This window comes from Phocoena phocoena, chromosome X, assembly GCF_963924675.1.
Source record: "Phocoena phocoena chromosome X, mPhoPho1.1, whole genome shotgun sequence".
Taxonomy (NCBI): domain Eukaryota; kingdom Metazoa; phylum Chordata; class Mammalia; order Artiodactyla; family Phocoenidae; genus Phocoena; species Phocoena phocoena.
Genome location: NC_089240.1, coordinates 39185195 through 39201648, shown reverse-complemented (window position 1 = coordinate 39201648; position 16454 = coordinate 39185195). Strand labels below are relative to the sequence as shown.

General features: G+C 37.7%; 1 non-coding gene across 1 annotated transcript; it reads right to left on the bottom strand.

Annotated features, from left to right (window-relative positions):
• Positions 1-1032: 1032 nt before the first annotated feature.
• On the bottom strand, positions 1033-1139 carry LOC136143183 (U6 spliceosomal RNA). Its single transcript, XR_010657878.1, has one exon. It is a non-coding gene; the product is annotated as a U6 spliceosomal RNA (small nuclear RNA).
• Between the last annotated feature and the right edge of the window lie 15315 nt (positions 1140-16454).

The window sequence follows — 16454 nt, the reverse complement described above, 5'->3', positions numbered from 1 at the left end:
TTGGAAAAAATAAACTTTTACACTGGTGGTGGGAATATAAAATGGTACAAACACTTTCCAGGACAATTTGACAACATATAATAAAATTTAAAACAGTATTTTAAGATTCAAAAATTTGACTTCTAGTGCTATAATCTAGAGCAACTCTTCACACAAACACCAGGATATGCAGTAGCTTGCTGGGCGGTATGTGACCACTGGCTCTCTGGGTGAATATAAAGTTCTGTTTTCTAACATTTCAGATTTCTCAGGTGTGAATACACTGGGGTTGATTTCTAGCTCCTGACATTAGTGATTGCAGAGTTAAGAAGGGACACATAAACCAAGTAAATGTCCATCAATAATGGAATGGATAAACAAATGTAGTGTAATTGTACAATGGAGCATACAGATGTATCTGAAACATATAACATTGAGAGGAAAATGCCAGTTGCCCAATATGTACAGTGTGATACCATTTATGTAAATCTAAAATGATAGAAAGTTCTTAGTTTAATTTTTTTAAACATCTTTATTAGAGTATAATGGCTTTACAATGGTATGTCAGTTTCTGCTTTATAACAAAGTGAATCAGTTATACATATACATATATCCCCATATCTCTTCCCTCTTGCATATCCCTCCCTCCCACCCTCCCTATCCCACCCCTCTCGGTGGTCACAAAGCACCGAGCTGATCTCCCTGTGCTATGCGGCTGCTTCCCACTAGCTATCTGTTTTACATTTGGTAGTGTATATATGTCCATGCCACTCTCTCACTTTGTCCCAGCTTACCCTTCCCCCTCCCCGTATCCTCAAGTCCATTCTCTAGTAGGTCTGCATCTTTATTCCCGTCTTGCCCCTAGATTCTTCTGACCATTTTCTTTCTTTCTTTCTTTTTTTTTTTTAGATTCCATATATATGTGTTAGCACACTTACTTCACTCTGACTTATTTCACTCTGTATGACAGTCTCTAGGTCCATCCACCTCACTACAAATAACTCAGTTTCGTTCCTTTTTATGGCTGGGTAATATTCCATTGTATATATGTGCAAAAATATGGAACACTTCACGAATTTGCGCGTCAGCCTTGCGCAGGGGCCATGCTAATCTTCTCTGTATCGTTCCAATTTTAGTATATGTGCTGCCGAAGTGAGCACCTTAGTTTAATTTTTGACACAACTTATTAATAATACCTGAGACATCTCTGCTTACATTTTTTCAGACTCTAATCCCCTCAGGACAGGGGCCATCTCTGCTTTTGTTTTTGTTTTAATTGCTGTAGAGTTAATAAACCATCTTTCAGTGGGTGACCCTGTAAAGCAACCTTTATTTTGGATGGGTTTCTATAATTCTTTCCAGTCTCTTGACTCCCAGATCTTGCAGCAGCTGCTGCGGTTGTAGTTATAGCTATGTGTACATTTCTACATGTACTCGCATAGAGTGTAGAATCAAGTTTATATGAGTTTTGTCATTGCATTTGAGTTTTAAATTCATTTTTCCTTTGGATAGGAATAAAATTCTTTAACCTAATAAGCAAAGTATTACTATTGCCTTCTCATGAGCCAAATATAGGAGTCTTTTAATTTGTTTACAGTCTGAAACTCATGATGACAAAATGTATCTTTGTATTTTCTATGTTTACTACATCTGTTGTCACTATGCAGTCTGCGTTTGTTGAAAGCACAAAACATCTTGTTGCATTAGAAGCAAAACAGCATGACATACAATGTCGGTTCTGATTTAAAATTCTACCGTTTTTCAACTTATCTTCATTAGTATGCTAGTATAATCTTTATTTTTTTTAGAGGAAAGAAATACATTTTTACCTATCCATATTTGAAGTATTTCTTATAGAAATTAGATTAGACAGAAATATAGAAAGCATCAAACCACATTATAGTTAGAATATAGCTCCACTGCCACAAAAAGGGAAAATTAATAAATTTATACTTCTCTGATGAAGGAAGACGATTGTTGGTTGGATCAGCTAGTGATATCAGTAAACATCTACTTAATTAAGTGCGTATTTTGTATTGCATTAGAAGAAGGCCAGATCCTATTGTATTCTCTTGTAGGGAAGGCTGCTATTAAAACATATTTGCTCACAGTATAATAGTGTTTCGCCACAGAAACTGTAATGTTATGATCAATGGCCTATTTTACAAGCACCTAGTCATTTAACACATCAATATGGAGGGTCTACACAAAGGTGAGTGAGACACAGCCTGCCCTGAAGAAATTTATAAGCTAGCAAGGAGAGGATGTACATAACAAATGGCAACATAATGATAACAGTTGCACAAGAGATAGAAACAAGAAGAGTACAGAAAAAGTTCAGAAGAGATGTAATGATAGCCACCATGTATTTATTATTTATGTGCCATGTACCTTACAAGGGTGATTACTAATACTAATACTCCAATAGTAGTACTCACAGATGTGAATTGGATACTTACTATGTGCCAGGCACTGTTCTAAGCCTAATACACGTGTAGGGGATCACAGTATGCCACCCCAAAATATGCCATTTTGGCATAGGGATAATTTTGAGCTGAAGGCAATTGAGAAACATCAGATGCCTGGGAAAAAAAGCTCTCTGCTTTATCTTCCATTAGTTTCCCCTATATATTTACCTTCCCACAGTCTGCTGCCCTTGGAAGCTTAAAACTCTTTTCCTTTGTCTTGTCCCTTCTCTACATATTAATTGTTCTTTGTTAAGATGCTATAGTTATCCCTTTGAGTTACTAATCACTAAACTTTTTTCCCCTCCCCTACACATGTAAGCTGGTAAATGCTTTTAATCCTCATGAAAATGCCTTCAGGTAGTTATAATTATTCCCATTTTATGGAAGAAACAACTGAGGCTTCAGAAAATTTCCGAAACTTACCCAAGGTCATCTAGCTAGTAAGTGAATGAACTAGGGTTGAACGCAAATTTGTCTGAATTCTGAGTTTATGTTCTCTGAAGTGGCTTTGGGTCTTGTCTTCACTATGCCAGTAACTCACTGTGTCAGCTATCTATCACGGGGAAGCAAAGTGCCCAAAATTTACAGGATTAAGACAATAATGATGTATTATTGCTCCTGATTCAGTGGGTTAGCCGGTCAGCGCTTCCGTTGATATGTCCCGAGTCACTCATGCTGTTGCCGTCAACTAAAGGCTCAACTGGGGCTGCCGTGTCCAAGATGGCCTCATTTACATGTCAGGTCCTTGCTGTGGGCTGTGGGCGAGAGCCCCTGGACTCACCTCCATGTGGCCTTTCATCCTAGCTTCTTCACAGCATGATGATTCAGCACAGGGGTATCAGGGTTCCAAGAAAGCATGCCCCAGTCCATGAAGGCTGATCAAACCTCTGCTTGTGTCACATTTGCTAATGTCCAATTGATTGAAGCAAGTCACCTGATCAAACCCATAGTAAGTGCGGGAGGAGACTATACTAGAACCTGGATACCAGGAGAAGATGTGATTCATTGGGGGCCATTAATGTAACAATCTACGACATTTATCACATGACTTTAAAAAATCCTCAGAAACTGGGCTCTTCGTCTGTAAAATGAGATGGAACTGAGTTACCTCTGAGGTCCTTCTATCACTTGTGATTGGGAAATAGATAGAGGGCATCCTCTATAAGCATCCTTCCTGTCAGCTCCATAATCCCTTGACATGCTGCTCACTAACTTCCTCTTTTCCCTCAAAGAGGACCTTCCTAAATCTTCTAACAGTCTCTTCACATATCTCATTATGATCCTTATTGTCTACCTTAACTTAGGGAAAAGAAAGAAGAAAAGGAAAATGAGAAAAGTAAAAACTAAAGCACTATAGTGCAATGCTTCTAAAGCTGTGCATTGTAGGCCACTGAAGATCCCTGTGGAACAACGGGGTGAGGAGGGAGGGCGGAGTGGGTCTGTGGATGGGGAGGTGGGCTTCAGAGGAAAAAGTCCTGAAACAATTTTGTTCATCCACTTTCATCAAATTTGAAATGTAAAGTTAATTGTTATTTTCACAGTGATCCTATCACAGGTGACCCTTGAACAACAGCAGGGGTTAACCCTCATACAATTTATAGTTGGCCCTCCATATCCAAGGTTCCTCCACATCTAGGGATTCAACCAACCACAGACAGTGTAGTACTGTAGTGTTTACCATTGAAAAATGTCACCCTATAAGTGGATCCATGCAGTTCCAACTGGTGTTGTTCAAGGGTCAACTGCATTTTCTTTCTTTTTTTTTTTAATTTATTTTTTATTGAAGTATAGTTGATTTACAATGTTGTGTTAGTTTCAGGTGTAGAGCAAAGTGATTCAGTGATACATACATATATCCGTTCTTTTTCAGATTCTTTTCCGTTATAGTTTATTGCAAAATATTGAGTATCGTTCCCTGTGCTATACAGTAGGTCCCTGTTGTTTATTTTATATATAGTAGTGTGTATATGTTACTCCCAAATTCCTAATTTGTCCCTCCCTCCCACCTTTCCCCTTTGGTAACCATAAGCTTGTTTACTATGTCTGTGAGTCTCTTTCTGTTTTGTAAATAAGTTCATTTGTATCATTTCTTTTAGATTTCACAAATAAGTGATATCATATGATATTTGTCTTTGTCTGACTTACTTCACTTAGTATGATGATCTCCAGTCAACTGCATTTTCTTAATGAGCATTGCCTTTTTAGTATAGGTGGGAGATGGAAGAGTGGTGAGTAGGGAAGATGTCTGAGCAGATCCTTCCAAAAGGTTAACTTTTCAGCAATGTTTAAGGTACGCTGTTGGCTTGACAGTTGTTAACATTGTGATGAAAGGCTGTTAGATGAGGCAGTGGGGAAAAGCTAGACCTTAACACAAGGAGCGGGTAGCTCATTCTCCCACTAACCAGTGGCGTGGACCCAGTCCCTAAATCTGGCTTCAGGCATGCTTCCTTTCAGTTTCTGAAGTTGTATATCTTTGGATAAACATATTCTGCAAGTACCATTTTAGCTGGTTCATCACTGCTGACATTACGTTAACAGCATTTTCAGGCTTGGCTAATATTATCTCGCATTGTTTCCAAGCTATTGAGTACGTTTGTAAATTTTGCATTTTTTCATAGTTACTGTTTTATTGATCCACAATTCATATAAATGGGTCAATGACTCACAAGTGGTTCAATGAAAATAGTGATATAAATGCTCCAACTTAAAATAATGTCATAAATATAATCAACAAACTCCAATTTAATTTTTACTGTGAGTCTGTAAAGGCCAGTACAAGTGAATCTGTTAGTGATGATTTCTGACAAGTAGTTGAAAAAGAAAAGTTTGATTTGGAACTATAATGAGCAGTATCTGAAAATTGGATTTTATTGGACCTGTGATCTGTTTAAACCTCCCCAGGACAGTCTATTATGTAACTTTGTTAAATAGTGGGATGAAGACATTGAAACTCTTGTCATTTTTCAAATCAGAGTGACCTCCCTGGTAAATTTATTGTGTTTCTTCAAGGAAAGCATAAAATAATGCTTCCCATTACATAAATTATGAATTTTATACCTCAAGATAGAGAAAAGACCAACCTAAAGAGGCACAATTCAAAGTTGCCCTTCTTGTGACCAACACACACGTAAATCACATTACTTCTGGAAGCTTATAAAAGCCAGTTCAAAATTGATGATACATATGTTGCTCGAAGAAAAAGCAGATTCACTACTGGTAAGAATAATATCACGTACTAGGTTGGTATTTTGCTTTACAGTGAGGTGAAACCACTGAAGTGTCAAGTATGACTCAGTGCTTAGCAAATATGCAGCACATATAGGAAGAGGAAGGGCTGCCTGACAGCTTGCTCGGGTTCTAACTGATAAGTCATACTATAGGAGGAGAGAGGTTTTGTTCACTAGTGGTTATTTGATGAGCCACGATGTAGCCTAGCAAAGTGGGAGGGTTGTACCTGGAGCAGGTTCAACCTGATGCCAATCCACACCCTCCTGTATTTATAGAAAATAATCCGTGGGAAACAACCAAACTACCAGAGTTCGGCTGCATTGCAAGAAAATCAAAAGCTCTGTGTGTGATTAAATCACGTGGTTTTTTGGCACCATGTGGGAAGAAATGAGCAGTATGTAAAAAACTAGAAGCCTGCTTTTCCATACTGAAATATGCTCTCTGGTGAAGGGAAAGTTGCCCACATGAGTTTGGGAAACAAGGAATGTGATTACAACAAAAAAAGTCTTTGACACAGCTATAATGTCAGTAAAGACCATTTCGATGATTTCAAATGGCGTGTTCACATAGTGTACCTTGGTCAAATAATCAGTGTCTTGAACAGACTGAACTTGTCACTTGAAGGCCTGTGTTTAATCATTCATTCTACAGCTATGTACTGAGTGCCAGCAATGTGCCGGATGGATGGTCAGACAAAAAGCTCTCTCAAATTCCCAGTCTTTGAGTAACACAGTATACAGATGAATGACCTACATTTCCAAAGTGGCCAGTGTAAATTATTTTTTTTCCTTCAAATTGTAAAGCAAAAAATATAATCTTCTGTATACAAAACCACATGTTCAGTGGTCAGCAGGACTTATATAGTCATAGGGATGTAAATACCTAATTGATCTAGCCAAAATGACAATGTGACTATATTGACAAAATGGCCATAAGTGGAATGGGAGTCATGCCTGTATGAAAGAGGTAAATCCTCTTTTACTATAGAGGGAAGTCAATAGGTAGGGCCTGAAACTACAAAATCAAGAATATTTGGAAATATCGGGGTAAATACAGTCAGTTAAAAGAGTTGAAAATTGTTGCCTCTGGAGATACGGGCTTGTGGGACCGGGGAATTGCTGTTCTTTGCAACAAACCTTGTATAACTGTTAAATTATAGGAACATGAACTTTGCTTTAAATTTTTTTTAAATGTCATAGAAAATTTGGAAAATAGAGAAAATCATAAATAAGATAAAAATCTCATTTCATCCAGTCATTTAAATCCTATACAATAGCTTCAAAATGGTTTTAAAACAACTCTCAAATTGCTTTAAAATAGCTTTTTAAAATCAGAAGATTGGTATGTTTATCTTTTTCATTTTTCAGTGATAACAAGAATGATACCTTGCATGTCAACATTTGAAATCTTTTTTATGCAAAAAGAAACAAATCTGCCCCACCACGAAAGTAGAGTATCTGTTAAAAAACAAGCTGCTAACTACCTTGTTATAAGAAAGTAAAGCATAATGGCACGAAGTTAGATATTTTTTAATGCTTGCAACGATTTTCAAAATTCATCTAATGCTAGAATAATTATGAGTATGAGAAGATAGAAATGAACTCTACTAACTGCACCTTATAGAATTGAGGGATCTGCATTTCCTCCAATATGACTTTTCAACTGAGAGACTAAACCTGCACAGTTCAACTTCCTCCTCCCACCCTCCCACCCTCCCACCCTCCCACCCTCCCACCCTCCCACCTTCTCCCACCTCCATTTGTGGAGTATCTGGATCCAACTATAGGTGAAACAAAGACTCTGAGTTTATATCGGTCTTTAGACAAACTTCCTTCTTAATACTTAGTTTTCCCAGTGCAGATGACAATGGCTTAAACACACACACACACACACACACACACACACACACACACACACATGCATGCGTGCTCTAATTTGGGGAAGGGTTCAAATCCAGAGGAAATGAATTGGCTGCCTGCCCCGGGTGGGGTATGATCCCATTTAGCTCCTAGCCCTGGAGACACAGCCAGGTGATTATAGCATAGCAGATTGCTGAAAAGGCTGGTCTTTTTTTGTTTTGTCTTGTATGTTTGTTTTTAATGGTCTGATGTTCTGGATGTTTCTCCATTGAATGTAGGGTCTCAAAACTCAGTGCAAGAGATGTACTCTCAAAACACCCTCAAAGAACAGACCCACTTCCACCACTCCATGAACTGTCAGAATGCACTAGATATTCTGGAGTGAGAAATGTTATTTTGAAATCTGCTTAGGGGCAGGAAGACTGACATCAGGGAATGGGGCTGTTGGCAGCTTTCCTGTCTCCTGATATACTCAGGGCTGACTGTGCTGGTCACATGCTTGCTTTTAGTTCCCTGAGGAAGTGTGTTGAGTTATAGAGAAACTAGCCAGAAAAGATAAGCCACAGACGGAGTTTTCCCGGGACCGACAAACAAGCTTTGTATAGCCTCTGATTAGCCAGGTGCTGCAGCAAATTTTGTCTGTGACTTTAAGGATTCTATCTGATTGAGAGTTATTTCCTTACTCCACCATCTCTGACTCATGTGAAAAATGTTCTCTTCTTTATACTCTTTAACAATAGCGTGTTTACTGATCTGAGAAGACTGTTGCTTTCATTTTCCTTTTGTTAAATGATTGGGTGACATTATTATGAACCTTGTCTTCTTCTGTGTTTTTCTTTGAAAAATGAATGATTTCTCTCTTGCTCTCGGCCTTTCTGGTTACAATAAAAGGGCTTCCCAGTCTCCTTTTCCTGCTCCTGGGCCATTAAAACCCAACATTTTTGGAAGGAGGTATGAGACAGTGTGAGTTTAATTTCTCCAGCAAGGCTATCTACTCCAGACAGAACCAGGGAAATTTGGCTTTATTTTTTATTTCATTTATTTCCTCGTGCAATTGACTTTCTTCAACCACTGTTCTCCTATGGAGATTATTTTATTTTATATCCCGGGATACTGTAATTTGAAAAAGAGAGAGAGATAGCATTGTTAAAGAGAAAAACCATAGGTCCAAAATGGCATCACTTGTACTAAAGCCCATGAAACCAAACCTAGATTTAATACCTAAACTAATTGTCATTTCCACCTTCACCACAAATGTAATCTTAATCAACCAGTATGTAATTTTCTGGTCAGCACCAATGAGGTAATCTACCAGCTGGGCCCTCTCCATCCCCCAGAGGAAGAAGAGGCAATCTGCATGATAAAACCCTTGCAATTCCCTTTTCCCCAAAAGGTGAGGTCTTGCCCTAAAAATAACCATTTCTTTTCTTTTGCTAATAGCTCCCTTGCCCCACCTTTCTTCCTATAAAAACCTCCCATTTTGTACAACCCCTCTGAGTGTATTTCTAGTTGCTAAGTGGGATGAATCATTAAATAAGACCAATTAGATCTTCAAATTTACTTGGTTGAATTTTTTTCTAATAATATTATTAGTGATGCTGTGTGCTATTTACAACTATCATTATTTTAATATAAACATTAGAGGTAAAAAATAATCAGCATAATTTGACATTCCTGTCCTTTGCATAAAGGAAAAACTTAATAAACATGGTTTGAAAGAATGAATTAAGTAACTAAATTATTTTTACTCAATTTGGACTTATAGAAATAGTTCACTAACTGCAGAGTGGATAACTTATTAGTCATGTCTACTTTGTCCCTTCACCCTTCCACATATGTAGGTTTCTACCTTATTAATGGGTCTCTTGCTGTAAGTAAATTTAGAACATCATAAGACTTGAATTTTTTGCTTTGGCAATAAATTTAAAATGGTCAAACATTAAAAACAATATAAAAAGTTATACCTAATGAGAAGTCTTACTTCCCATATCTACCTACCCTGTTCCTCATCCTCAACAGCTTTTATTAGTGTTGAAGAATAGCAGAATATGCCTCTTCAAAATATGCCTCTTAGGCCTAAAGATTATTTTCATCTGGTTATTTTTGAGAGGCTGCAGACACAGGAGAAGCTCTGAAAGCAGAGTAGAATTTACCCTTTTTTAAGGGAAATTTACATTTATAAGGGAAATCTCCATTTGTAGGGGTATCTTCCTCTCTGTACCTAAAAGAGAAGGATGACTCTAAATCACAAGAAACTCAGTGGAGCAGGCACCTGACTTGAATCTGCATAACAAACTTCCCCTTGTTTACTGTGCTTCTCCTGATAACTTCCTATAACTGACCTCCGCAGTCCACAACATCTTTCCTTTGTCTTTAGCTGGAGATGGTATTTAAGGTGATGGCTTAGGCCATTTGGGGGGATTTTACTCAGTTTTCCTGGGTATCTCCCATGTGTACATGAGGTATATACATCTTATTAAACTTCCCTTTTTCTCCTGTTAATCTTTTTATTACATGGGGTCTCACACAAGAACCTAGAGTGCTAGAGAAAAATTATCCTGCCCCTCCCCCCACAGTTTTGGCAACACAGATGGGACCCACTGAGATACACTACTTGCTTCAGAGCCTGCAGATGGAATGCTGGAAAACTGGAAGAAGCCAGTGAAGGGTAAGAATTCTCACCAAAGTCAGCTCTCTGTCTGTAGTTCCCAGTCTAGAGAGAAAGGTAAAAATTTCATGTTGTCCCTTCCTCTCCAAATTCAGATTAGCAGGAGGAAAGCATTTGTAAGACTTAGTTCTTTGGATTGTGATGCTGGTTAAAATTTGGTTTTGGGGTACCTATTAGTTATTGAGCTTTTCCCTCCCAGGGACAGCCACTGTTCTCCTGTTTTTCTCATTGTATGTTCTGAGAACTTGGCTTGGCTTTCTGCCTGCTCAGGGCATGGAGATTTTGGGTTCTGCATATGCAGGTGGCTCAGCTGTCAGGTTGGGGGCACTGAAAATATGGCCAGACAGAATGTGGGTTGCACCCCATTTGCAGCTAGCATGTTACTGACTTGCCAGCTCTCAGGGGAATTGTCTGTATCTTTCTTTTGGTTGTCTTTGGGCATGACCCTAGATCTTGGGGGGATAGTATCTTTTGCGCTCTCTATGGGGTGGGGACACCTCTTGCATCCATGGGTAAGTCATAAAGGGCTAATTGGTTTTGGTTTTGAGTCATTTGATAGATATGCCTTTGGTTTAAAAGAAAAAGGAAAAAAAAAAGTTGTTCAACACTTCCAGGGATATTTACTGTTTGTCCTGACTGAAAGTGATAAGATGTTTGATAGAATTTTTTTAACTAGCTCTATGGTCAGAAGTTGGCCATATTGGAAGCTGATATTCAGAGTTTGATAGGAACTGTTTTTTTAGACCTTCCACCCTAAGATAGGTAGACCAGAAAATTACATACTGGTTGATTAAGACAGGAATCTTTTTTTTTGTCTTTGTTGCTGCATGCGGGCTTTCTGTAGTTGCGGCAAGCAGGGGCTACTCTTCGTTGTGGTTTGTGAGCTTCTTATTGGGGTGGCTTCTCTAGGCACGAGCTCTAGGCATGTGGGCTTCAGTAGGTGCAGCATGTGAGCTCAGTAGTTATGGCACACGGGCCCTAGGGTGTTCAGGCTTCAGTAGTTGTGGCATGTGGGCTCAGTAGTTGTGGCTCGTGAGCTCTAGAGCACAGGCTTAGTAGTTGTGGCACACAGGCTTAGTTGCTCTGCAGCATGTGGGAACTTCCTGGACCAGGGATCAAACCCATGTCCCCTGCATTGGCAGGAAGATACTTAACCACTGCACCACCACGGAAGTCCCTGATAGGAATCTTTTGATTTCCATCTTAGTTGGAAATCTCCCTGATGTAAAGAAGCAAATTGAAGACAATGTAGTTGGATCAGCCCCTTATATCACTCAGATTGCAACCCAATTCTTTGAGGAATTAAAAACAACTCTTATTGTCTTACTAATTGAGTATAAGAACAGAAATGCAGCTCTAAAAGCAATTTAAAGCCCATCTATCCTTTTTACCAAACCCAAAACCTCCCCTATTCATCTCAAAAGGCTTGTAGATATCATAAAAGATGTGGACTAAGGAAACAAAATCCTTCTTGGAGAAAGTTACATCCTTCTTCTGTGCCTTTGAGATGTAAATATTCTACCTTGTCTTCTCTAGGAACCCAGAGCCATCTCTTGGAAATGCCAACTACAGGGAGGTAATTCTTATAAGAAGTGGAAAGAAAAAAAAAAGAAAGAAAAGAAAAGAAAAAAAGAGGGGCTATTTGGATACCAGGGAATGAAAATCTTAAATGTCTTCTCCATTAATATTAGTAAAAAACTTTAGCCATCTGAGCAGGTAACTTTAACTTATGCCATCTGCCAAAAACACAATTCGGACCCAACTGTTCTTTTATAAACTAGTGAGTTTTGCATTGTTGTACGTGTCTAATGGCTAAAATTTTACAGCAAAAGCTATAGTATCTCTGTTTGCATCTGTCTTTTTGTTTCTGTATGTCAGATAGGTAGATACATAGACAGATAGATAGATAGATAGATGGACAGATATGTTATAGATGTGTGATTTTTCCACCTCTGGATGGTACTGCCAAAATTAATTTGTGAACTTTATTTAATTGGCTTAAAGAAAAAGGAATACTTATATAAATTAAGTACGCCTAAAACTCTCAAAAATATAGAAACTAACCTAAATGTTTTTCAAGTTCATGTGATCTGGGACAATCTTAAGTAAATAAAAGCTGGTTTAAGTTTGTTGATTTGATTAAAATAGGCATGTCTTCAGAGTTATCAGCATTTAATATAATGCAGACACAGAACTTTTATTCTACCCAAGTTCACTAGTAAAATAAGTTCGTGTTATCCCTGTTAGAGAATTCATTAGCAAGAAACAAAAAAACTTAAGATGATAGTTATCTGTTCAATGTCTCATGAAATTTTTATGAGTAATCTAAACATAATTGTTAAGAACAAGTGAATTAAATGAATGTAATTAAGATAAAAGTTTATAAATTAACTTTTCTACAACAATTATGTTTTATGGTATGTCTACTTAAAAATAGTTTCTAAAATCTTTTTGGCAACTTGAAACCTTAGAGCAAGACTAAGTTAAGTTAAATGATGGATGTTCATTGAGTATACAGATTATTTCCAAATAAGATTAAATATTGAAATATTAATTACTGAACAAAGGTTTATCTACTTTTGCTTTTTACAAAGGAATGAAAGATATTTGGGTTTTTCAGTAAACATGCTTTGTAACTCATTGAAAAATTTACTATGAGGAAGAACATGCTTCTAGAAATCATGAAATGTATCTGTAAATTTGCCAATATAGAGAATGCTGGTGTAACAGATAGTTCACAAGTGCTTACTTAGTTTTCACTATCAATTAAGGTTTCTAAGGGTTAAGAATTCTAATTAGTATATGTAATTAAAACTACTAGAAATACAGGCATAGCTTGTTTTATTGTGCTTTGCTTAATTGTGCTTCTCAGTTGTTGCTTTTTTTTTACAAATTGAAAATTTGTGGCAACCCTGCCTCAAGCAAGTCTATTGGTGCCATTTTTCTAACAGCATTTGCTCACTTCATGTCTCCATGTCACATTTTGATAATTCTCACAATATTTCAAACTTTTTCATTATTATTATGTTTGTTATGGTGATCTGTGAACAGTGATCTTTGATGTTAGTATTGCAACTGCTTTGGGGAGCCACAAATCAATGATGAACTTAATCTATAATTGTGTGTGTTCTGACTGTTCCATCAACCAGCCATTCCCCCATCTCTCTCCCTCATCTTGCGCCTCCCTATTAACTGAGATACAACAATATTGAAATAGGGACAATTAATAACCCTACAATGGCCTCTAAGTGTTTAAGTGAAATGAAGAGTCCCACGACTCTCACTTTAAATCAAAAGCTAGAAATGATTAAGCTTAGTGAGGAAGGCATGAGATACGCCAAAAGGTAGGCCTCTTGCACCAGACAGTTAGCCAAGTTGTGAATACACATGAAAAGTTCTTGAAGGAAATTAGAAGTGCTACTCCAGTGAATATACGAATGATAAGAAAGCTAAACAGCCTTATTGCTGATATGGAGAAAGCTTCAGTGGTCTGTATAGAAGATAAAACCAGCCACAACATTCCCTCAAGCTAAAGCCTAAACCAGAGCAAGGCCCTAACTCTCTTCAATTCTACAAAGCTGACAGGGGGTGAAGAAGCTGCAGAAGAAAAGTTTGAAGCTAGCAGAGGTTGGTTCATGAAGTTTAAGGAATGAAACCATCTCCATTACATAAAATTGCAAGGTGAAAAACCAACTCTGATGTAGAAGCTGCAGCAAGTTATCCAGAAAATCTAGCCAAAATAATCAATTAATAAAGGTGGCTACAGGGACTTCCCTGGTGGCACAGTGCTTAAGAATCCACCTGTCAATGCAGGGGACACAGGTTCCATCACTGGTCTGGGAAGATCCCACATGCCACGGAGCAACTAAGCCCATGCGCCACAACTACTGAGCCTGTGCTCTAGAGCCCACGGGCCACAACTACTGAGCCCAAGTGTCACAACTACTGAAGCCCGCATGCCTGGAGCCTTGCTCTGCAACAAGAGAAGCCACCGCAATGAGAAGTCTGTGCACCACAACAAAGAGTAGCCCCCGCTCACCACAACTAGAGAAAGCCTGTGCACAGCAATGAAGACCCAATGCAGCCAAAAATAAAAAATATAATAAAATTAATTTTTTAAAAATTAAAAAAAAACCAAGGTGGCTACACTAAACAACAGATTTTCTATGTATAAGAAACAGCCTTATCTTGGAAGAAGGTGACATCTAGGACCTTTATAGCTTGAGAGGAGAAGTCAAGTATATCCATACAATGGAATATTATTCAGCTATGCAAAGAAATGAAGTTCTGATATATGCTACAACATGGATAAACATAGAAAACACTTTGCTAAGTGAAATAAACCAGATACAAAAGGTCAAATATTATATGACTCCACTTATGAGGTACCTAGAATAGGCAAATTCATAGAGACAGAAAATAGAATAGAGGTAACCAGGGACTGGAGGAGGAATGAGAAATTATTGTTTGATGATTACAGAGTTTCTGTTTGGGGTGATGAAAAAGTTTTGGAAATAGATAGTGGTGATTTACAATAGCCAGGACATGGAAGCAACCTAAGTGTCCATGGACAGATGAATGGATAAAGAAGTGGTATATATATACAATGGAATATTACTCAGCCATGAAAAGAAATGAAATTGAGTTATTTGCAGTGAGGTGGATGGACTTAGAGTCTGTCATACAGAGTGAAGTAAGTCAGAAAGAGAAAAACAAATACCATATGCTAACACATATATACGGAATCTAAAAAAAAAGATGGTTCTGATGAACCTAGGGGCAGGACAGAAATAAAGACACAGACATAGAGAATGGACTTGAGGACACAGGGAGGGGGAATGGTAAGCTGGGACAAAGTGAGAGAGTAGCATTGACATATGTACACTACCAAATGTAAAATAGATAGCTAGTGGGAAGCAGCCATATAGCACAAGGAGATCAGCTCAGTGCTTTGTGACCACCTAGAGGGGTGGGATAGGGAGGGTGGGAGGGAGGCACAAGAGGGAGGGGATATGGGGATATGTGTATATGTATAGCTGATTCACTTTGTTATACAGCAGAAAGTAACACAACATTATAAAGCAATTATATATACTCCAATAAAGATGTTAAAAAAAATACATAGTGGTGATGGTTGTACAACCTTGTGAATGTAATTAATGCCATTGAATTATATTCTTAAGATGGCTAAATGGAAATTTTAATTATATATGCATATATTTACTACAATTTAAAAAATTAATAGTGTAATATACTAAAAGACACTGAATTGTACACTTTAAATGGGTAAATTATACAATATATGAATTATATCTCAATAAAGCTGTTTTTTAAAAAAAAAAGTAGCACATTTTTCTGCAACTTGCTATTTTACTTTTAACAATATATCCTAGGGAACTTTCGAAGTCAGGACATAGATAAATTCTTTGTTCTTATTTTTTTATTTACTACAGCTGTGGTTATGCAGATATACTATGGTTTATTAAGCAGTCCAATAAGGCTGGACACATGGGTTGTTTTAAGTCTTTTGCTATTTCAGACAGTGCTACAGTGAATAAGTTTATACACACAAGTGAATGCATCACATGAACATATCAAGTCTGTTGTAATACTTACGAATTTTAATTAATCTGTTAAGTGAGAATTATACTGTCCAATTATTATAATTGTTGTTGAGAGTATTTTGTGTGTTTTAGGGCCATTTGTAGTTCTTTTTTCTGTGAATTGTGTATGTGTCTGTTGCTGTTCTATTGGTGTGGTTGGTCTTTTATAAATTCCCTTTTAAAGGAGCTTTTATACATTAGGGAGGTTAGTCCTTTGCCTTCGATAAGAATTGCAAACATTATTCTGTTTGCAGTTTGTCTTTTGATTTTGCTTATTTTTTTATGCTTAAGTTTTAACTTTTATATAGTCAAATTTATCATTTTTTTTTTTTTCCGGTATGCGGGCCTGTCACTGTTGTGGCCTCTTCCGTTGTGGAGCACAGGCTCCGGACGCACAGGCTCAGCGGCCATGGTTCATGGGCCCACCTGTTCCGCGGCATGTGGGATCTTCCTGGACCAGGGCACGAACCCATGTCTCCTGCATCGGCAGGCGGACTCTCAACCACTGCGCCACCAGGGAAGCCCAAATTTATCAATTTTTGAGTCATTTATAAAAGGTCATCCCTGCTGCAAAGTTATAAAGGAATTTGTCCAGTTTTCTTCAATTAGTTTTATTATTTTAATTTCTACATCTAGGTATTTGAGCCAT